The sequence below is a fragment of the Schistocerca gregaria genome, unplaced genomic scaffold, assembly GCF_023897955.1.
Source record: "Schistocerca gregaria isolate iqSchGreg1 unplaced genomic scaffold, iqSchGreg1.2 ptg000393l, whole genome shotgun sequence".
Classification (NCBI taxonomy): domain Eukaryota; kingdom Metazoa; phylum Arthropoda; class Insecta; order Orthoptera; family Acrididae; genus Schistocerca; species Schistocerca gregaria.
In genome coordinates this window covers 1,555,797-1,576,119 of record NW_026061832.1, presented here as the reverse complement: position 1 = coordinate 1,576,119, position 20,323 = coordinate 1,555,797, and positions in this window count along the sequence as shown.

Below are 20,323 nucleotides of genomic sequence, written 5' to 3'. Positions count from 1 at the left end.
AATAAACCGTCTGGAACGTTTACCCTTGAACGTCCCTGGAATGGGATTTCATGGAACGTTATTACTTTCCTGTGTCCATTTCTATCACACCAGCTGATCGCCATGACTGGGGAGGGGGAGGAGGGGGTGAATTTAAAGTTGGCAGCACTTTGAGTGGCAGAAAAACCGAAGAAAACCTAACGTTTTCGTCATTTGTTTGACGTAGTGCCAGTTCGTCACATAGGACGCTTTTCTTTCGGAAACGTTTACATTCATCGTCTGGCAATCAATGTCGCCTGCCGAGGTATGCAGTCGCACCACTCTGTACGAAACAGAAGCTTAAGTTGATGGAGTCGACAGAAGCTTAAGTTGATGGAGTCGACAAGTAAGGAGCAGTGTCTGTCTTGTTTTAGATATGGAAAATTCAATTATAGGCCTTATTTTCTGCCTTGTAGTTGACATAGGACCTTGCGATTTTGCACGACCGAGGTCCGGTAGCCACACCACACGGGAAAATGCGAGGAGTGTTAATGTGTAGTAAAAACCGAAGAAAACCTTACGTTTCCTACATTTGTTTTCCTAATAACGAAATGGGAAATCGTCAGAATGAACGCTTTTCTCTCAGAAACGTTTACATTTATCGTCTGGCAATTAATGTCGCGTGCTGAGGTATGCAGTCGCACCACTCTGTACGAAATACAGTAGGTTCTAAGGTGATTCAGTCGACAAGTATGGTCGCAATATATTGTCACCTCGAAATACATCGACACCTCGAAATAAATCAACACCTCGAAATAAATCGTCACCTCGAAATAAATCGCCACCTCGAAATAAATCGCCACCTCGAAATAAATCGAAACCACGAAAGAAATCGAGACCCAGAGATAAATCAAAACCTCGATATAAACCGACACATCCAAAACAACCGACACATCGAAATGAGTCGAAATATCGAAATGTATAGACATCAAGATGCATTACGACGAACGAAATGGATCGATAATTCGAAATAATTCGAGGTCTCGATATGATGCGTGGTCTAGAAACACATCGATATCTGGAAATATATCGATACCTCGTAATACAAAGATTTCTCTAAAAAGAGGGATATCTAGAAATTTATGGTTACTTGAGATATAGAGATATCTCGAAATATATCGATATCTCGAAAGAAATCGCTATCTGGAGTACACCTATACATGGAAATATATAGATACCTCAAAAAATATAGACAACCCGTATTGTGTCGGTATATCAAAATAAATCGATATCTCGACATAACCGGATACACAGAATCAATCGATATCTCGAAATACGTCGACTACTCGATATAGACAGATATATAGAAATAAATCGACTGCTCAATACAAAACTGGGCCTCGAAATAAAATGGTATATCGAAATGAATCGATAATGTGATATGTATGGATGTCTCAAAATAAATCTGACCTCTAAGAAAACGATTCACGAAATAAATAAATAAATATCGAAATATATCGCTAACTCGATAAATAACGATATCTAGTGGTCAGATATATGTTTCAAGATGACAACACATATCAGTATAGTTCGATATACATGAAAATAGTTTCGATTTTCAATATAACGATAGCTTCCTAGACCTGGGGAAACAAAACGCCGATCCGACCTCGGGTACAAAAACGCCGACCTCGGGGGAAAAACGCCGACCTCGGGGAAAACCGCCGACCTCGGCGTTATGACATGGTCATAACAGAAAAGACCCATTCTTTAGAAAGTTTAGAATGAGATGTTCTAAATATTACAGATAATCTATTTACAATAATCTACAAGTACTGCACAATGAGAAGAGACTTTGAAATAGTGCACAGCCAGGAAGACAGAGGTTGCATTGCTGTTTCTAATCTTCTGGTGTTTGAGATTCAGAATCTAGGATTGCCTATAATGAGAACAGCAGGAATGAATGTCCTGCACCAGTATAGAACATACTCTGAAACTCCATAGAAAATCACATGGCACAATTATTTTACATCATTCTCAGCAAGCTACAGAAGCCTCTAATGGACATAACAACGTCGTCACCTCCTTCACCAGTGAAAGATCTTAGTAGCTATTGAGTCATGACTAGGTGGCCAATTAATAATTTGTTGTTCAAAGCTAATTTCAGTATAAATGGGAATACTCAGTGGACATCTATTACAGTCATATTTTACTGTCTAAGATATATCAACTTTCCAGACTATAAGTATAAGCAGAGCTCGGTCTTTCCCATTCCGAGTTTGTTTAGAATGTATCAAGGGAATCAGATCCACTGGGCATTTAGAGCAACCTGCTTTAAACAATATGAGCAGGCAGTAGACACAGACACGGAATTTTTCATTTCTCTCTGAAACGGTTACCTTCATCGTCTGCAAACTTATGTTCCGTGCTGCGGTACGTGGAGGCACTTATAGCAATAAGGTAGAACACAGAAGAAGCTTATAAGTTGATGTAATCGGCCAGTAAGAAGTAGTACAATTGAAGTTTAGTTATCGATTATTGACTTATTAGCCAACTTTGGTGCCTGGGACATGAACAACGACCTTAAGATTTGGCATGAAACGAGACCTAGCAGCCACGTTACACGAAGAATGTGAAAAGTGTCCATATGTATTAAAAACCTGAGAAATCCGACCGTTTTCGTCATTTGCTATCGAATTGACGTAATGCCAGATCGTCACATTGGCCGCTCTTCTCTCGAAAACGGTTACATTTATCGTGTGCAAAGCTATGTCGCGTGCTGCGGTATGCGGAGACACTAAAAGCACCATAGTAGAACACAGAAGAAGCTTCTAAGTTGATGTAATAGACAGCAAGAAGCAGTACAATTCAAGGTTTGTTATCGATTATTGACTTTTTAGCCGGATTTGGTGCCTTGGACATGAGCTATGACCTTACGATTTTGTATGAAGGGAGGTCTAGCAGCCACGTTGCACGGGAGAATGTGAAAAGTGTTCATATGTAGTAAGAACCTGAGAAATCTACCCGATTTCTTCATTTGCTATCGAACCGACTTAATGCCAGATCGTCACATTGGCCGCTTTTCTCTATCAAACGATTACATTTATCGTCTGAAAACTTATGTGGGATGCTGCGGTATGCGGAGACACTAAAAGCACCACAGTAGAACACACAAGAAACTTTCTAACTTGATATATCGGTCAGTTAGAAACAGTACAATTCAAGTTTTAGCTATCGATTATTGACTTATTAGGTGGATTTGGTGCCTTGGACATGACCGACGACCTTAAGATTCTGCATCAAACAACGACTGGCAGTCACGTTGCACGAGAGAATGTGAAGAGGGTCCATATGTAATAAAACCCTGAGAAATCGCACCGCTTTCTTCATTTGCTATCGTATCGACGGATTGCAAGATCGTCACATTGGAAGCTTTTCTCTCTCAAACGGTTACATATATCGTCTGCAAACCTATGTGGCGTGCTGCGGTAGGTGGACACACTAAAAAGACCATAGTAGAACACAGAAGAAGCTTCTAAAATTATGTAATCGGCCAGTAAAGAGCAGTACAATTCAAGTTTCAGTTATCGATTATTGACTTATTAGGTGGCTTTGGTGTCTTGGACATGACCGAGGACCATAAGATTTTGCATGTAACAACGGCTGGCAGCCACGTTGTTGTTGTTGTTGTTGTTGTGGTCTTCAGTCCAGAGACTGGTCTGATGCAGCTCTCCATGCTACTCTATCCTGTGCAAGCTTCTTCATCTCCCAGTACCTACTGCAACCTACATCCTTCTGAATATGCTTAGTGTTTCATCTCTTGGTCTCCCTCAACGATTTTTGCCTTCCATCCTGTCCTCCAATACTAAATACGTGATCCCCTGTTGCCTCAGAACATTTCCTACCAACCGATCCCTTCTTCTGGTCAAGGTTTGCCACAAACTTCTCTTCTCCCCAACACTGTTCAACACTTCGTCATTAGTTATGTGATCTACCCATGTAATCTTCAGCATTCTTCTGTAGCACCACATTTCAAAAGCTTCTATTCTCTTCTTGTCCAAACTATTTATCGTCCACCTTTCACTTCCATACATGGCTATACTCCATAAAAATACTTTCAGAAATGTCTTCCTGACACTTAAATCTATACTCGATGTTAACAAATTTCTCTTCCTCAGAAACTCTTTCCTTGCCATTGCCAGTCTACATTTTATATCCTCTCTACTTCGACCATCATCAGTTATTTTGCTCCCCAAATGGCAAAACTCCTTTACTACTTTAAGTGTCTCATTTCCTAATCTAATTCCCTCAGCATCACCCGACTTAATTCGACTACATTCCATTATCCTCGATTTGCTTTTGTTGATGTTCATGTTATATCCTCCTTTCAAGGCACTGTCCATTCCATTCAACTGCTCTTCCAAGTCCTTTGCTGTCTCTGACAGAATTACAATGTCATCGGCGAACCTCAAAATTTTTATTTCTTCTCCATGGATTTTAATACCTACTCCGAATTTTTCTTTTGTTTCCTTGACCGCTTGCTCAATATACAGATTGAATAACATCGGGGAGAGGCTACAACCCTGTCTCACTCCCTTCCCAACCACTGCTTCCCTTTCATGTCCCTCGATTCTTATAACTGCCATCTGGTTTCAGTACAAATTGTAAATAGCCTTTCGCTCCCTGTATTTTACCCCTGCCACCTTTAGAATTTGAAAGAGAGTATTCCAGTCAACATTGTCAAAAGCTGTCTCTAAGTCTACAAATGCTAGGAACATAGGTTTGCCTTTCCTTAATCTTTCTTCTAAGATAAGTCGTAAGGTCAGTATTGCCTCACGTGTTCCAGTGTTTCTATGGAATCCAAACTGATCTTCCCCGGGATCGGCTTCTACTAGTTTTTCCATTCGGCTGTAAAGTATTCGTGTTAGTATTTTGCAGCTGTAACTTATTAAAATGATTAGTTCGGTAATTTTCACATCTGTCAACACCTGCTTTCTTTGGGATTGGAATTATTATGTTCTTCTTGAAGTCTGAGGGTATTTCACCTGTCTCACACATCTTGCTCACCAGATGGTAGAGTTTTGTCAGCACTGGCTCTTCCAAGGCTGTCAGTAAATCTAATGGAATGTTGTCTACTCCTGGAGCCTTGTTTCGACTTAGGTCTCTCAGTGCTCTGTCAAACTCTTCACGCAATGTCGTATCTCCCATTTCATCTTCATCTACATACTCTTCAATTTCCATAATATTGCCCTCAAGTATTTCGCCTGCGTACAGGCCCTCTATATACTCCTTCCACCTTTCTGCTTTCCCCTCTTTGCTTAGAACTGGGTTTCCATCTGGGCTCTTGATGTTCATACAAGGGTTCTCTTATCTCCAAATGTCTCTTTAATTTTGCTGTAGGCAATATCTATCTTACCCCTAGTGAGATAAGCCTCTACATCCTTACATTTGTCCTCTAGCCATCCCTGCTTGGCCACTTTGCACTTCATGTCGATCTAATTTTTGAGACGTTTGTATTCCTTTTCGCCTGCTTCATTTACTGCATTTTTATATTTTCTCCTTTCACCAATTAAATTCAATATTTCTTCTGTTACCCAAGGATTTCTACCAGCCCTCGTCTTGTTACCTACTTGATCCTCTGCTGCCTTCACTACTTCATCCCTCAGAGCTACCCATTCATCTTCTACTGTATTTCTTTCCCCCATTCCTGTCAATTGTTCCCTTATGCTCTCCCTGAAACTCTGTACAACCACTGGTTCTTTCAGTTTGTCCAGGTCCCATCTCCTTAAATTCCCACCTTTTTGCAGTTTCTTCAGTTTTAATCTACAGGTCATAACCAATAGATTGTGGTCAGAGTCCAAATCTGCTCCTGGAAATGTCTTACAATTTAAAACCTGGTTCCTAAATCTCTGTCTTACCATTATATAATCTATCTGATACCTTTTAGTATCTCCAGGGTTCTTCCATGTATACAACCTTCTTTCATGGTTCTTAAACCAAGTGTTAGCTATGACTAAGTTGTGCTCTGTACAAAATTCTACGAGGCGGCTTCCTCTTTCATTTCTTAGCCCCAATCCATAATCAGCTACTACGTTTCCTTCTCTCCCTTTTCCTACACTCGTTTTCCAGTCGTCCTTGACTATTAAATTTTCGTCTCCCTTCACTACCTGAATAATTTCTTCTATTTAATCATACATTTCTTCAATTTCTTCGTCATCTGCAGAGCTAGTTGGCATATAAACTTGTACTACTGTAGTACGTGTGGGCTTCGTATCTGTCTTGGCCACAGTAATGCGTTCACTATGCTGTTTGTAGTAGCTTACCCGCATTCCTATTTTCCTATTGATTATTAAACCTACTCCTGCATTACCCTTATTTGATTTTGTGTTTATAACCCTGTATTCACCTGACCAAAAGTCTTGTTCCTCCTGCCACCAAACTTCACTAATTCCCACTATATCTAACTTTAACCTATCCATTTCCCTTTTTAAATTTTCTAACCTACCTGCCCGATTGAGGGATCTGACATTACACGCTCCGACCCGTAGAACGCCAGTTTTCTTTCTCCTGATAACGACATCCTCCTGAGTAGTCCCCGCCCAGAGATCCGAATGGGGGCTATTTTACCTCCGGAATATTTTACCCAAGAGGACGCCATCATCATTTAATCATACAGTAAAGCTGCATGCTCTCGGGAAGGATTATGGCCGTAGTTTCCCCTTGCTTTCAGCCGTTCGCAGTACCAGGACGGCAAGGCCGTTTTGGTTATTGTTACAAGGCCAGATCAGTCAATCATCCAGACTGTTGCCCCTGCAACTACTGAAAAGGCTGCTGCCCCTCTTCAGGAACCACACGTTTGTCTGGCCTCTCAACAGATACCAATCCGTTGTGGTTGTACCTACGGTACGGCTATCTGTATCGTTGAGGCACACAAGCCACCACACCAACGGCAAGGTCCATGGTTCATGGGGGGGGGGGGGGGGGGGGGGGGGCAGCCACGTTATGCGAGAGAATGTGAAAAGTGTCCATAAATAGTAAAAACGTGAGAAATCGAACCGTTTTCGTCATTTGCTATCCTATAGTCGGAATGCCAAATCGTCACATTGGAAGCTTTTCTCTCTCAAACGGTTACATATATCGTCTGCAAACCTATGTGGCGTGCTGCAGTATGCGGAGACACTAAAAGCACCACAGTAGAACTCGCAAGAAATTTCTAAGTTGATGTTATCGGTCAGTAAGAAGCAGTACAATCAAGTTTTAGTTATCGATTATTGACTTATTAGCCGTGTCCATAAGTAGTAAAAACCTGAGAAATAGCACTGTTCTCGTCATTTGCTATCGTATCGACGTAATGCCACATCGTCCCATTGGCCGCTTTTCTCTCTCAAACGGTTACATTTATCGTCTGCAAACTTGTGTGGCGTACTGCGGTATGCGGAGTCACTAAACGAACCCCAGTAGGACACAGAAGAAGCTCCTAAGTTCATGTAATCCACCAGTAAGAAGCAGTACAATTCCAGTTTTAGTTATCAATTATTGACTTATTAGCCGGGTTTGGTGCCTTTGACATGACCAACGACCCTACGATTTTGCATGAAACAACGACTGGCAGCCACGTTACGCGAGAGAATGTGAAAAGTGTCCATAAGTACTAAACACCTGAGAAATTGCACCGTTTTCGTCATTTGCTATCGTATCGACGCAATGCCAGATCGTCACATTGGCCGCTTTTCTCTCTCAAACGGTAACTTCTATCGTCTGCAAACTTATGTCGCGGAGACACTAAAAGCACAACAGTAGAACACAGAAGAAGCTTCTAAGTTGATGTAATAGCCAATAAGAAGCAGTGAAATTCAAGTTTTAATTATCTATTGTTTACTTTTAGCCGGCTTTGGAGCATTGGACATGAGCCAGTACCTTAAGATTTTGCATGAAGGGAGGTCTAGCAGCCGCGTTGCACGGGAGAATGTGAAAAGTGTTCATATGTAGTAAAAACCTGAGAAATCGCACCGTTTTCGTCATTTGCTATCGTATCGACGTAATGCCAGATAGTCACATTGGAAGTTTTTCTGTCTCAAACGGTTACATTTATCGCCTGCAAATTTAAGTGGCGTGCTGTGGTATGTGGAGACGCTAAAAGAATAACAGCAGAACACACAAAAAGCTTCTAAGTTGATGTTATCAAACAGTAAGAAGCAGTACAAATCAAGTTTTATTCATCAATTATTGATTTATTAGCCGGCTTTGGTGTCTTGGACATGATCGAGGACCATAAAATTTTGCATGTAACAACGGCTGGCAGCCACGTTACAAGAGAGAATGTGAAAAGAGTCCATAAATAGTAAAAGTCTGAGGAATCAGACCGTTTTCGTCATGTGCAATCGTATTGACGGAATGCCAGATCGTCGCATTGGAAGCTTTTCTCTCTCAAACGGTTACATATATCGACTACAAACCTATGTGGCGTGCTGCGGTATGTGGAGGCACTAAAAGCATAACAGTTGAACACACTAAAAGCTTCTAAGTTGATGTTATCAAACAGTAAGAAGCAGTACAATTCAAGTTTTAGTTATCGATTATTGACTTATTAGCTGGCTTTGGTGACGTGGACATGACCAACGACCCTAAGATTTTGCATGAAACAACGACTGGCAGCCACGTTAAACGAGAGAATGTGAAAAGTGTCCAAATGTTGTAAAAACCTGAGAATTCGCACCGTTTTCGTCATTTGCTATCGTATCGACGTAATGCCAGTTCGTCACTTTGGCCGCGTTTCTCACTAGAACGGTTACATTTAACTTCTGCAAACTTATATCGCGTTCCGCGATATGCGGAGACACTAAACGCTCCACAGTAGAACACAGAAGAAGCTTCTAAGTTGATGTAATCGGCCAGTAAGAAGCAGTACAATTCATGTGCTAGTAATTGATTATTGACTTATTAGCCGGCTTTGGTGCCTTGGACATGACCGACGATCTTTCGATTTTGCTGGAAACAACGACTGGGAGAAACTTTACAGGAGAGAATGAAAAAAATATCCACATGTAGTGAAAACCTGAGAAATCGCACCGTTTTCGTCATGTGGTATCGAATCGACTTATACCCGGGCCGTTGAAACATTGCACTTGACGTTTGCGTATGAAGTTGGCAGTGTAACAGAGTAACAAGTGAAGAACGATAGGCACTAGGCGTTCAGCGTGGGGCGCCAGCCAATCACAGCGCAGTGAGCACTGCTGTTACTCACGTGCTGTGACGTTAAAGTTACCGCGTTGCCGGCTTTGTTTAGTGAATGTGTATACAACGTGAGTTGTGTGTTGTTTACCGCGTATTTTCGTTGTACTGTGTGCTATATCGTTGTGACTTTTGTTACGTTGTGAGTTTACGTACTTGGAAAATGCCACCGAAAAGACTTCGTTCACCTAGTGACAATCCTTTGCGTCGAGGGGTGCCGCTAAACAGCCAGGCACTGGAGTTGCTACGCAGAACTCGTGAGTTTTACGAGCAGGAGAAAAGCTACGTAAGAATTCATGGACAGCCATCAATTCCTGCCGACAAAGTGGTGGAACGTACGTCGAAAACTCTTGGTATTAGTGCAAGAACGGTAGTAAGTAAGGGAGTATTACTACAAAACTTTGAAGATACTGAAGTGAGCCGTAACGACTCCGAGCTGTCTGGATCAAATAATACATTTTTATCAACCCCGGGAAAGAAGAAAAAGCGGCGTAGTCCTATCACAGATTTAGATTCTTTCCAGACTGATGCAGTTCGTAGGCATGTTTATGCTTACTACAGCAGAAAAGAGTATCCGACTGTAGCTAAGTTATTAATCTCTTTAAAAGAAAGTGAACTCTTCAGGGGTGGTAAAACATCACTAAAATTTGTGCTAAAAAATATGGGTTTCCGTTACAAAACGCTAGACGGACGCAAAGTACTGTTAGAGAGGGCACATATTGTTACCGCTCGTAGCATTTTCTTGCACAAAATTGTGGGCAGAGACATTCATTCCATAATTTGGCTAGACGAAACGTGGGTTAATGCCGGGGAAGCTGTCAGTAAATGTTGGAGGGATAACACACCCAGCAGTACCGGCCATCAGCCGAAGGGAAGAGGAGCTAGATTAATTGTGGTCCATGCAGGCTCCTCCAGTTGTTTTGTCCCTGACGCACTTTCAGTTTTTAGATCAAAAAAGACTGGTGATTACAATGAAGATATGGATCACGCACGATTTGTTGAGTAGTTCAGGAACCTTTTAAAACAATTTCTTGTCCCTACAACAATTGTAATGGACAATGCTCCATATCATTCGGTGATACAGAACAATGCCCCAACTACAAATGATCGGAAAGAAATTATGGTGCAGTGGTTACAGGCTCGAAATATTGCAGCGGATATGGGTATGACAAAGGTTCTGTTATATTCTCTCGTTAAAGAAAATAAGCCTACGACACCTACATACGTAGTAGACGAAATTGCCAAGGAGCAGGGTCATACTGTAATAAGGCTGCCACCATATCACTGCCATTTCAACCCTATTGAGTTAGTATGGAGTGACGTAAAAATGTATGTAAGGAACAACAACAAGTCCTTTACAATAGCAGAGGTGGAAAAGCTGTTGCGTGAAGCTATTGTGACTGTGGATGCAGCCTCACGGAGAAAAAAAGTAGAGCACGTCGAGAAGCTTATACGAGCAGCACAGACAATAGAAGGCATTATCAGTGGCCTGAACAATTAATGATTTGTCTTGCCGATGACGACGATGAAGACGGTTTTAGCGATGAATCGGACAACAGTGACGATGGCGAGCTGGATGGAATTGCGCCATTATCGCTGTAAATTGGTGAGTGAAAAAATTCTAATATTGGTTATTTATTGCAATCTCGGTTATTATTTATTTTGTAAACTACGTACATTATTGATTTTAAAGTACCAGTCGTCAGTTGCTTGTTTTTTGTATTTCTATGCTCCGTTATCGAAAGGGTGCGCATTGTTATGCTTTTACATGCATTATTATACGGTTGTTTACTTCCTGTCATTGTAGTACAACTAAAAACGAGTTTTTATATACATTGCAATTGCTCAATCGCTTGCATTTACGAGACGGGACGGAAAACTGTATCGTCTGCTGTGTGTATAGAGGCTGCTGTTACAACATCGCTATTACAGTATAGCCAACCTAGCTAGACAAAAAGCGAACTGTCAAGTGCATTGTTTCTCCGGCGGGGGAATAATGCCAGATCGTCAGTTGGGCCGCTTTTCTCTCTCAAACGGTTACATTTATCGACTGCAAACTTATGTCGCGTGCTATGGTATTCGGAGACACTAAAAGACCACAATAGAAGACAGAAGAAGCTTCCAAGTTGATGTAATCGGCCAGTAAGAAGTTTTAGTTATCGGTTATTGGCTTATTAGCCGGATTTAGTGACTTGGACATGACCGACGACCTTAAGATTTTGCATGAAACAGCGACTGGCAGCCACGTTACACGAGGGAATATGAAAAGTGTCCATATGCAGTAAAAACCAGAGAAATCGCACCGTTTTCGTCATTTGCTATCGTATCGACTTAATGCCAGATCGTCTCTTTGGCCGCTTTCCTCTTTCAAACGGTTACATTTATCGTCTGCAAATTTGTGTGGCGTGCTGCGGTATGTGGAGACACTAAAACACCACAGTAGAGCACAGAAACTTCTAAGTCGATGTAATCGGCGAGTAAAAAGCAGTACAGTTTAAGTTTTAGTCGTCGATTATTGACTTATTAGCCGGCTTTGGCTCCTTGATCATGAGCTAGGACCTTGCGATTTTGCATGAAACGACATCTGGACGCCACGTTGCACGGGAGAATGTGAAAAGTGTTCATATGTAATAGAAACTTGAGAAATCCGCCCCTTTTCGTCATATGCTATCGAATTTACTTAATGCCAGATCGTCACATCGGTCGCTTTTTACTCACTGAAACGTTTACATTTATCGTCTGCAAAGTTATGTCGCGTGCTGCGGTATGCGGAGACACTAAAAGCACTATAGTAGAACACAGAAGAAGCTTCAAAGAAGATGTAATCGGCCAGTAACAAGCAGTACAATTCATTTTTATTTATCGGTTATTGACTTATTTCGCTGCTTTAGTGCCTTGGACATGAGCTTGGACCTTGCGATTTTGCATGAAACGACGTCTGGACGCCACGTTGCACGGGATAATGTGAAAAGTGTTTATATATGGTAAGACTTGAGAAATCCACCCTGTTTCACCTTTTGCTTTCGAATCGACGTAATGCCATATCGTCACATTGTCCCCTATTCTCTCTGAAACGTTTACATTTATCGTCTGAAAACTTATTTCGCTTGCTGCGGTGTGGGGTGACACTACAAGCAACAAAATAGGAGCTTCTTAGTTGATGCAATCGGCCAGTAAGAAGTAGTATAAGTGAGATTTTTGTTACTGATTGATGAATTATTGGCCGGCTTTTATTGCCTTGCATGTGAACGAGGACCCTATGCTTTAGCATGAGCCGAGGTCAGGCAGCCACGTTACACGCAAAAATGCGAAAACTTTTAATATGTATTTAAAAACTGTAGAAGAGCACCCGTTTGCGTCACTTGCCTTATCACGTATTGCTAGATAGTCACATAGGTATCTTTTCTCTTGGAAACGTTTACATTTATGGTCTGGAAACCTATGTCACGTACTGAGGTATCCAGTAGTAACACAAGGAACAAAATAGAAGCTTCTAAGTTGTTGCAATTGACTAGTAAGAAGTAGTACAAGACTAGTTTCGGTTACGGAATGTCAATTATTGGCCAGTTTTGGTGTCTTGCAGTAGATTGAGGACCTGGGAACTTATCTGTCTACTTACGCTCCCCTCTCCCCTCCCGTCCGGTAGATTTCTGTCTACCTATCGCTCTTCCGCTACCGCTACTCTCGTATTAGGTCTGCCTACCTACCACCCCTTGGAAGATCTCTCTCTACCTACCTCACCCATTGGAAGACATTTGTCTACCTACTCCCCTCCATGGAATATGTCACTCTACCTTCCTCCCATCAGAAGATGTCTGTCGACCTCCCCCTTTCCAGAGATGTCTACCCACCCACGCAATCGGAAGATGTTTGTCTTCCTACCCCCTTGGAAGATGTCTGTCTACCTACCCCATGCCAGGATGTGTCTATCCCCCCCTCCTTGGAAGATGTCTGTCTACCCCCTCTTGGAACATGTCTTCCTACTCCCCCTCGGAAGATGTCTGTCTGCCAACCCTCCCCACAGAAGATGTCTGTCGACCTTATCCCTCACTCGGAAGATGTCTTTCTACCATACACACTGCTTTGGAAGATGTGTGTCTATCTACGCCCTCCCCCCTCCCGTCTTGGAGGATTTCACTCTACCTACCACCCCTAGGAAGAAGGCTATCTAACCAACTGTCGGAAGATGTCTCCCCCCTCTCGGAATATGTCTATCTACCACCCTCTCAGAAAGTATCTAACCCCCTCGGAAGATGTCTACCACCACTCGGAAGATGTCTACCTACCCTCGGAAAATGTCTGTCTACCTACCCCTTCAGAGGATATCTGTCCACCTACCTCCCATCTGAAGATGTCTGTCTACCTACCCGCACCCTTGGAAGATGTCTGTCTACCTACCCCACTTGGAAGATATCTGTCTACATACTCACTCTCTATGAAGATGTATGTCTCCCTACCCACCCCTCGGAACAGGTCTGTCTACCTACCCCTCCCCCCCCCCCCCTGGGAAGATGTCTGTCTACCTACCCTATACTTTGAAGATGTCTGTCTGCCTACCTCCCCTCGTAAGGTTCTGACTACCTTTTTGTTTAGCCCATCCAGTACTTCACAGAGAAAAGAGAATATACCATTTTCAGTTGCCAAACGACTTCTAAAACCGAACTGTGCATTTGATACAAATCGTGTGATATAAAATGATCAACTAACCTTACATGCACAGCCTTTTCGGTAACTTTTGCAAACACTGATGGCATAGAAATAGGTCTAAAATTTTCTACATTATCCCTTTCTTTTCATAAAGCGGCTTTACAGCTGATTACTTTAATCGCTCAGGAAACTGACCGTTCCTAAAGAAAAATTACAAATTTGGCTGAATACAGGACTAACATGTGCAGCACAGTACTTTAATATTATGCAAGACACTCCATCATAACCATGAGAGTCCTTAGTATTCAGTGATTTAATTATTGACTCAATCTCCCCCTTGTCTGTATCACAGAGGAGTATTTCAGACATCAATCTCAGAAAGGTATTTGCTAAGAAATTTGTATGATTTCCTGTTGAAACTAAATTTTTATTTAGCTCGCCAGCAATGCTCAGAAAGTGATTGTTAAATACCGTACATATATCTGATTTATCACTAACGAAAATATTATTACTTAGAACTAACTTTATATCATCGACCTTGTGCTGATGACCAGTCACTCCCTTCACAACTAACCAAATGTCTTTAATTTTATCCTGTGAATAAGCTATTCTATTTGCATATCACATACTTTTTGCCTTGCTAATAACATTTTTAGGCACCTTATAATCCTGTTTGTAAGGGGCTATGGTAGCTCGATTGTGACTACTTCTAACATTTTGATGTAATTCCCACTATGTTCTACATGATATCCTTATCCCACTAGTCAGCCAACCGGGCTGTCCATGACTGCTAGTACCCCATTTAGAATGTTCTAATGGAAAACAACTCTCAAAGAGCATGAGAAATGTGTTATGGAAAGCATTGCATTTATCCTCTGTATTATTGGCACTATAAACATCTTGCCACTCTTGTTCCTTGACAAGTTTTAAAAAACTCTCTATTGCTGTTGGATTGACTTTCCTATGTTCTATGTAACTAAATATGACATTGGTTGGAGTAAAAAAACCTTTTAGTGTTAAAATTTGTGCATTATGGTCTGAAAGGCCATTCACTCTTTTACTAACAGAATGCCCATCTAGTAATGAAGAACGAATAAAAATATGGTCTATGACTGTGCTACTGTTCCCCTGCACCCTAGTTGGAAAAAAACACAGTTTGCATCAGATCATATGAATTTAGGAGATCTTCTAACATCATTTTTCTTGGGACCGAGCGAGGTGGCGCAGTGGTTAAGACACTGGACTCACATCCGGGAGGACGACGGTTCAGTCCCGCATTCAGCCATCCTGATTTAGGTTTTCTGTGATTTCCCTAAATCACTTCAGGCAAATGCCGGGTTAGTTCCTCTCAAAGGGCATGGCCGACTTCCTTCCCCATCCTTCCCTAACCCGACGAGACCAATGACCTCGATGTCTGGTCTCCTTCCCCAAACAACCCAACCCCCCTTTTTCTTGCACAATCATATACAAAATTAATATTGAAGTCCCCACATATAACTACTTTCTGGTACTTCCTACACAAGTGAATCAAGAACCCTCTCTAGCTTAAGCAAAAATGCTCTGAAGTTGGAGTTAGAGGCCCTATAAACAACAGCAATTAGAAGTTTAATTTCACTAAATTCAACAAATGCTGCACAACTTTCAAATATCTGTTCAGTGCAGTGTCGCAACAAGTCTATGGACTCAAATAACATACTGTTTTTTTGTGTACAGAGACACTTCCCCACCCCGCAAGGAACCCCTTGAGAAACAGCCAGCTAATCTGTAGCCTGGTAAAGCAAGCCTATAAATTATCAATTTATTGAAGTGGTGCTCTGATGTACCAATAATTTCAGCATTAACATCTATTAGCAGTTCACTATCTTTATCTCTAATAAATCTTATATTTTGATGAAATATGCTAATTCCTTCTTTACTTGGAAACATTACATCCTCTGGAGGAGAGCCCTTAAAGGCACTTCCTTTAAGCAGGTATACCTATCAGCTGACTTCAGTATTAAAAAGGTGCAGCTCTAACAGCAACTACTACAGGAACTTTTCCATGAGTGACACCACTACCGCCACCACCACCCACTACACTGTCACCTATAAGCTTAGGTAGCCTCCCCTTCGCATACCTATTGAGGTGCAGGCCATCCTAGTGAAACCCAATTTACTGATAGACCCAACTGGTACCACTGAGATGTGATCCATGCCCTCTGTCATCAGTGCACCCTCCAGCCCCACATTAACGCGCCTAACAGCCGCATTAAGGTGTGGCCGATCATGATGCTGAAACAGTTTCACGAAAAGCACATTAGTGCCACCAGTTTGAGTAGCTATCTTAACCAAGTCACCACTGACATCATACCCCCTGTCCCTATTGCGACTGCTCCCAGCTCCATCCACTATCAATACCTTATCCTCCTTTGTAAAATTCTTACATAACTCCCCTACGCTTTCAGCCACCTGAGCCAACCCTGCACTAGGCTTCACAATGCTTGTGACCTGGTACTGACTCCACAAAACTTCCTGCAAATGCTGGCCCACACCTCTACCGTGGGAACTACCTAGCAGCAGAACCTAGGCCTCCTAATTGCTGAGGACTGCTGCAAGTTACCTACATATACAGCTTCACGAGGCTCCTCTCCGCTCTACTCTGACAGTTTGTCGTATCTATTGCATGTATGCAAAGTAAAACTGTCTGACTACCTCCTTTTCCTAGCTATCATCCTGCCAACTGCCAGTTCCCATTCCCTAGCACCCTTCACCCTCCTCAACTTATCTAGTTCCTTCTTTGCGCATTGTAACTGCACCTGAAGGGCACAGATCTTACACTCCTGCTCCTCTATTAACTTGTTTCTACTACAGATTCTACATTCCCAGGACAGGATCACCCTAAAATTACCACTGGCTTCCCCAATGCATTTCCCGCAATGAAAACACTTTGAACAAATCCCACAGTGTAATCCACTACTCACAAACCTACGACAGAACCCACACTTCTCACTCATGATAAAATTTTACAGTTACTAAAAAAAACTATACGTCTACGTTACCAAAGTTCAGTTACAAAAGCAGCACTGTTTAAGAACTAACAACTATGGTCTCGAAATTCTCTAACTACTAAGAAAGCAGCTACTTGTATTAATACTACTACAACACAGCCGATACCAATACCAGCAAAACTTCACAAAATTATTGGCTAAAACCAAAAAATTAAAACTAAACGCCAGTTCAAAACTAAAGCACGAAATTTACTGAAAACTCTATAAAACACAGCGAGCGAACGATTACAAAAGTTTATTAAGTCATTATTTCACCACAAACGGCAAGCAACACCACTGTAATCCATTCAATTTAATAACTGTATTACAGAGCACAAACAAGTTCGTCAGTACTTAGCTTATAACCGCTACAGATGCAGTGCACGCCGCAAAATGTAAACACACTGATGAGGCGCGAGGCTTAGACGAACCACGAAAGCACACTCACAAATAATAGACCACTCGAGTCAATGCAACAGGAAGAAAGACGGAGGTAAATGAATATCCACTAATAAGTTGCTTTTACGGCTAAAATAATAACACAAACAAACTATAAAATACGTAAATGAAGCCTAAAAGTTATAAAACATTAACAACCTATTTCAACAGCAGTGCAGCTCACTTGACGTCACACCCATGACCATCTGCCCCCCCCCCCCCCTGGGATGGTGCCTATCTACCCCACACTCGAAATATGCCTATCTATCCCCCTCAGAAGATATCTGCCTAGCTACCCCCCCCCCCCTCGGAAGATATCTGTCTACCTACCCCTCCTCGGAAGATCTATGTCAACCTGCACCTACCTCCCCACCCCCTCAGATGATGTCTGTGTACCTACCCACACCCTTGGAAGATGTCTGTCTACCTAACCCCCCCCCCCCCTCAGAATATGTATGACTACCTACCACTCCCCTCGGAATATGTATGTCTACCTACCCCACCCCTCGGAAGATATCTACCTACACCTCCCACATCGGAAGATGTCATTCTACCTCTCCTCATTGAAAACTGTCTGTCTCTCATCGCCCCACCACCTAATATGTCATTCTACCTACTTGCCTCCTTAGAAAATATCAGTCTACATAACCCCCCCCCACAGGCGATGTCTGTCTACCTGCCCCGTGAAATACGTCTATCTACTTAACCCCCTCGGCAGATGTCTGCCTACCTCAACCCCCTAAGGAAGATGTTTGTCCACCTACCTCACCCTCTGAAGATGTCTATCTACATCCCCCAGAAAAACTTTCTCCCCACCTCGTAAGATGTCTATCACTCTGGAAGATGTCTCTCAACCCTCCACCCCCCCCCCCCACTCGCTACGCAGATGTCTATCTACCTACCTGCCCTCTCGGAATATGTCTGTCTACCTATCCCAACCCCCATCCAGCCCCCCGCTCAGAAGTTGTTTACCCCTATCATGGAAGATGTCTAGAGACCCCCAAACTTCAGAAGGTGTCTTCCAGCCCTCATCACCATTCGAAGATGTCTACCCCCTTGGAGGATGTCTACTCCCCCTGGAAAATGTCTGTCTACCCATGTTGGATGATGTCTGTCTATCTACTCAGCCCCCCTGGAAAGATGTCTGTTAAACTACCACCCCTTGGAATATGTTTATCTATTATTACCAGCACAAAAGATGTCCATCAACCTACAATCGCCCTCTGAAGATGTCTGTCTACCTGTAGCTCCCGCTTGGAAGATGTCTGTCTACCTACACCCATCAGAAGATGTTGTCTACTTACCACCATCGGAATATGTCTCTCTACCTATCCCCTCTTGGCAAATGTCATTCTACACCAACCCTCTGAAGAGGTCAGTTACCTACAACCCCCCAGAAGAAGTCTGTCTACCTACCCCCCCTCTCGAAAAATGTCTATAGTCACCCTACCTCGGACAATGTCTCTCTACCTATGCCCCATCATGGAAGATGTCTGTCTACCCACCCACCCATCAGAAGAAGGCTGTCTACTACCATCCCCTCACAGAAGATGTCTGCCAACCAACCCCCTATTGGAAGATGTCTGTCTACCTACCCCACCCCACCTCTGAAGATGTCTGTCTACCAACCCTCCACTTGGAAGATGTCTGTCCTCCTACAACCCCTCAGAAGATGTCAGTCTACCTAACCCTCTCTCAGACGTTATCTGCCTAAATACCCCTCCTCAGATGGTTTCTGTCTACTTACACCCACAACCCCTCATAATATGAATGTGTACCTAAACCCCTCAGAATCTGTATATTTACCTACCCAACGTCGAATGATTTGTGTCTATCTTATCCCTATCTCGGAAGATGTCTGTCTCCCTACCCACCCCCTCTGAGAGTGTCTGTATACCTACCCCCCTTCTCAAAAGTTGTCTCTCTACATTCACCACACATTTGAAGATGTCTATCTATGTACCTCCTCTCGAAAGATATCTATCTATTGCCACCATGGAAGAAAAGTATCTCTCCCCTCTCGGAAGATGTCAGTCTACCACTCCTCTCAGAAGTTATACACTCCCCATCTGAGAATGTCTACACCCCTCTCGGAGGATGTCTGTCTACCAAACTACATCCTTTAGAAGCTGTTTCCCACCCCTTGGAAGATATCTGTCTTCCAACACCCCCATCCCCCCATGGAAGATGTCTGTCTACCAAACCCAGCCTCAGAAGATGTCTCCATACCTACCACCACTCAGAAGATGTCTGTCTACCTACCCACCCCCATCATAAGATGACTGTCGACGTTATCGCCTTCAGAAGATGTATGTCTACATACCCTCCCTCAGAAGATGTCTGCCTACCTAAGACCAGTGGATGATGGACAACTACCTCCCTCTCGGAGGATGACTACCTCCTCTCTGAAGATATCTGTCTATGTACCCTCCCCTCGAAAGATGTCTCTTCCCCCTCAGATGATGTATGTCTACCAATGCCCACATGGAAAGTGTCTGTCCTTCTAACCCCTTCGGATGATGTCTGTGTACCTACCCACCTGGAAGATGGCTGTCTACCTACCCCCAATCGGGACATGTCTGTCTACCTTCCCACCTAGGCATATGTCTGTATACCTACAGACGGCCGTGGTGGTCTCGCGGTTCTAGGCGCACAGTCCGAAACCGTGCGACTGCTATGGTCGCAGGTTCGAATCCTGCCTCGGGCATAGATGTGTGTGATGTCCTTAGTTTAGTTAGGTTTAAGTAGTTCTAAGTTCTAGGGGACTGATGACCACAGCAGTTGAGTCCCATAGTGCTCAGAGCCATTTGAACCATTTTTTTTATACCTACACCCTTTCGGAAAATGTCTGTCTACCTACCCCATCACCTCAGAAGATGTAATTCTACTTACCACATCTCGGAAAGTGTCAGTCTACTTATGCCCCACCCTCAGAAACTGTCTGTCTACCTTGCCCCTTTGGAATATGTCAGTTTACCAACCCCACTCAAAAGATGTCTGCTTACCTACTCTCCCATCCAAAG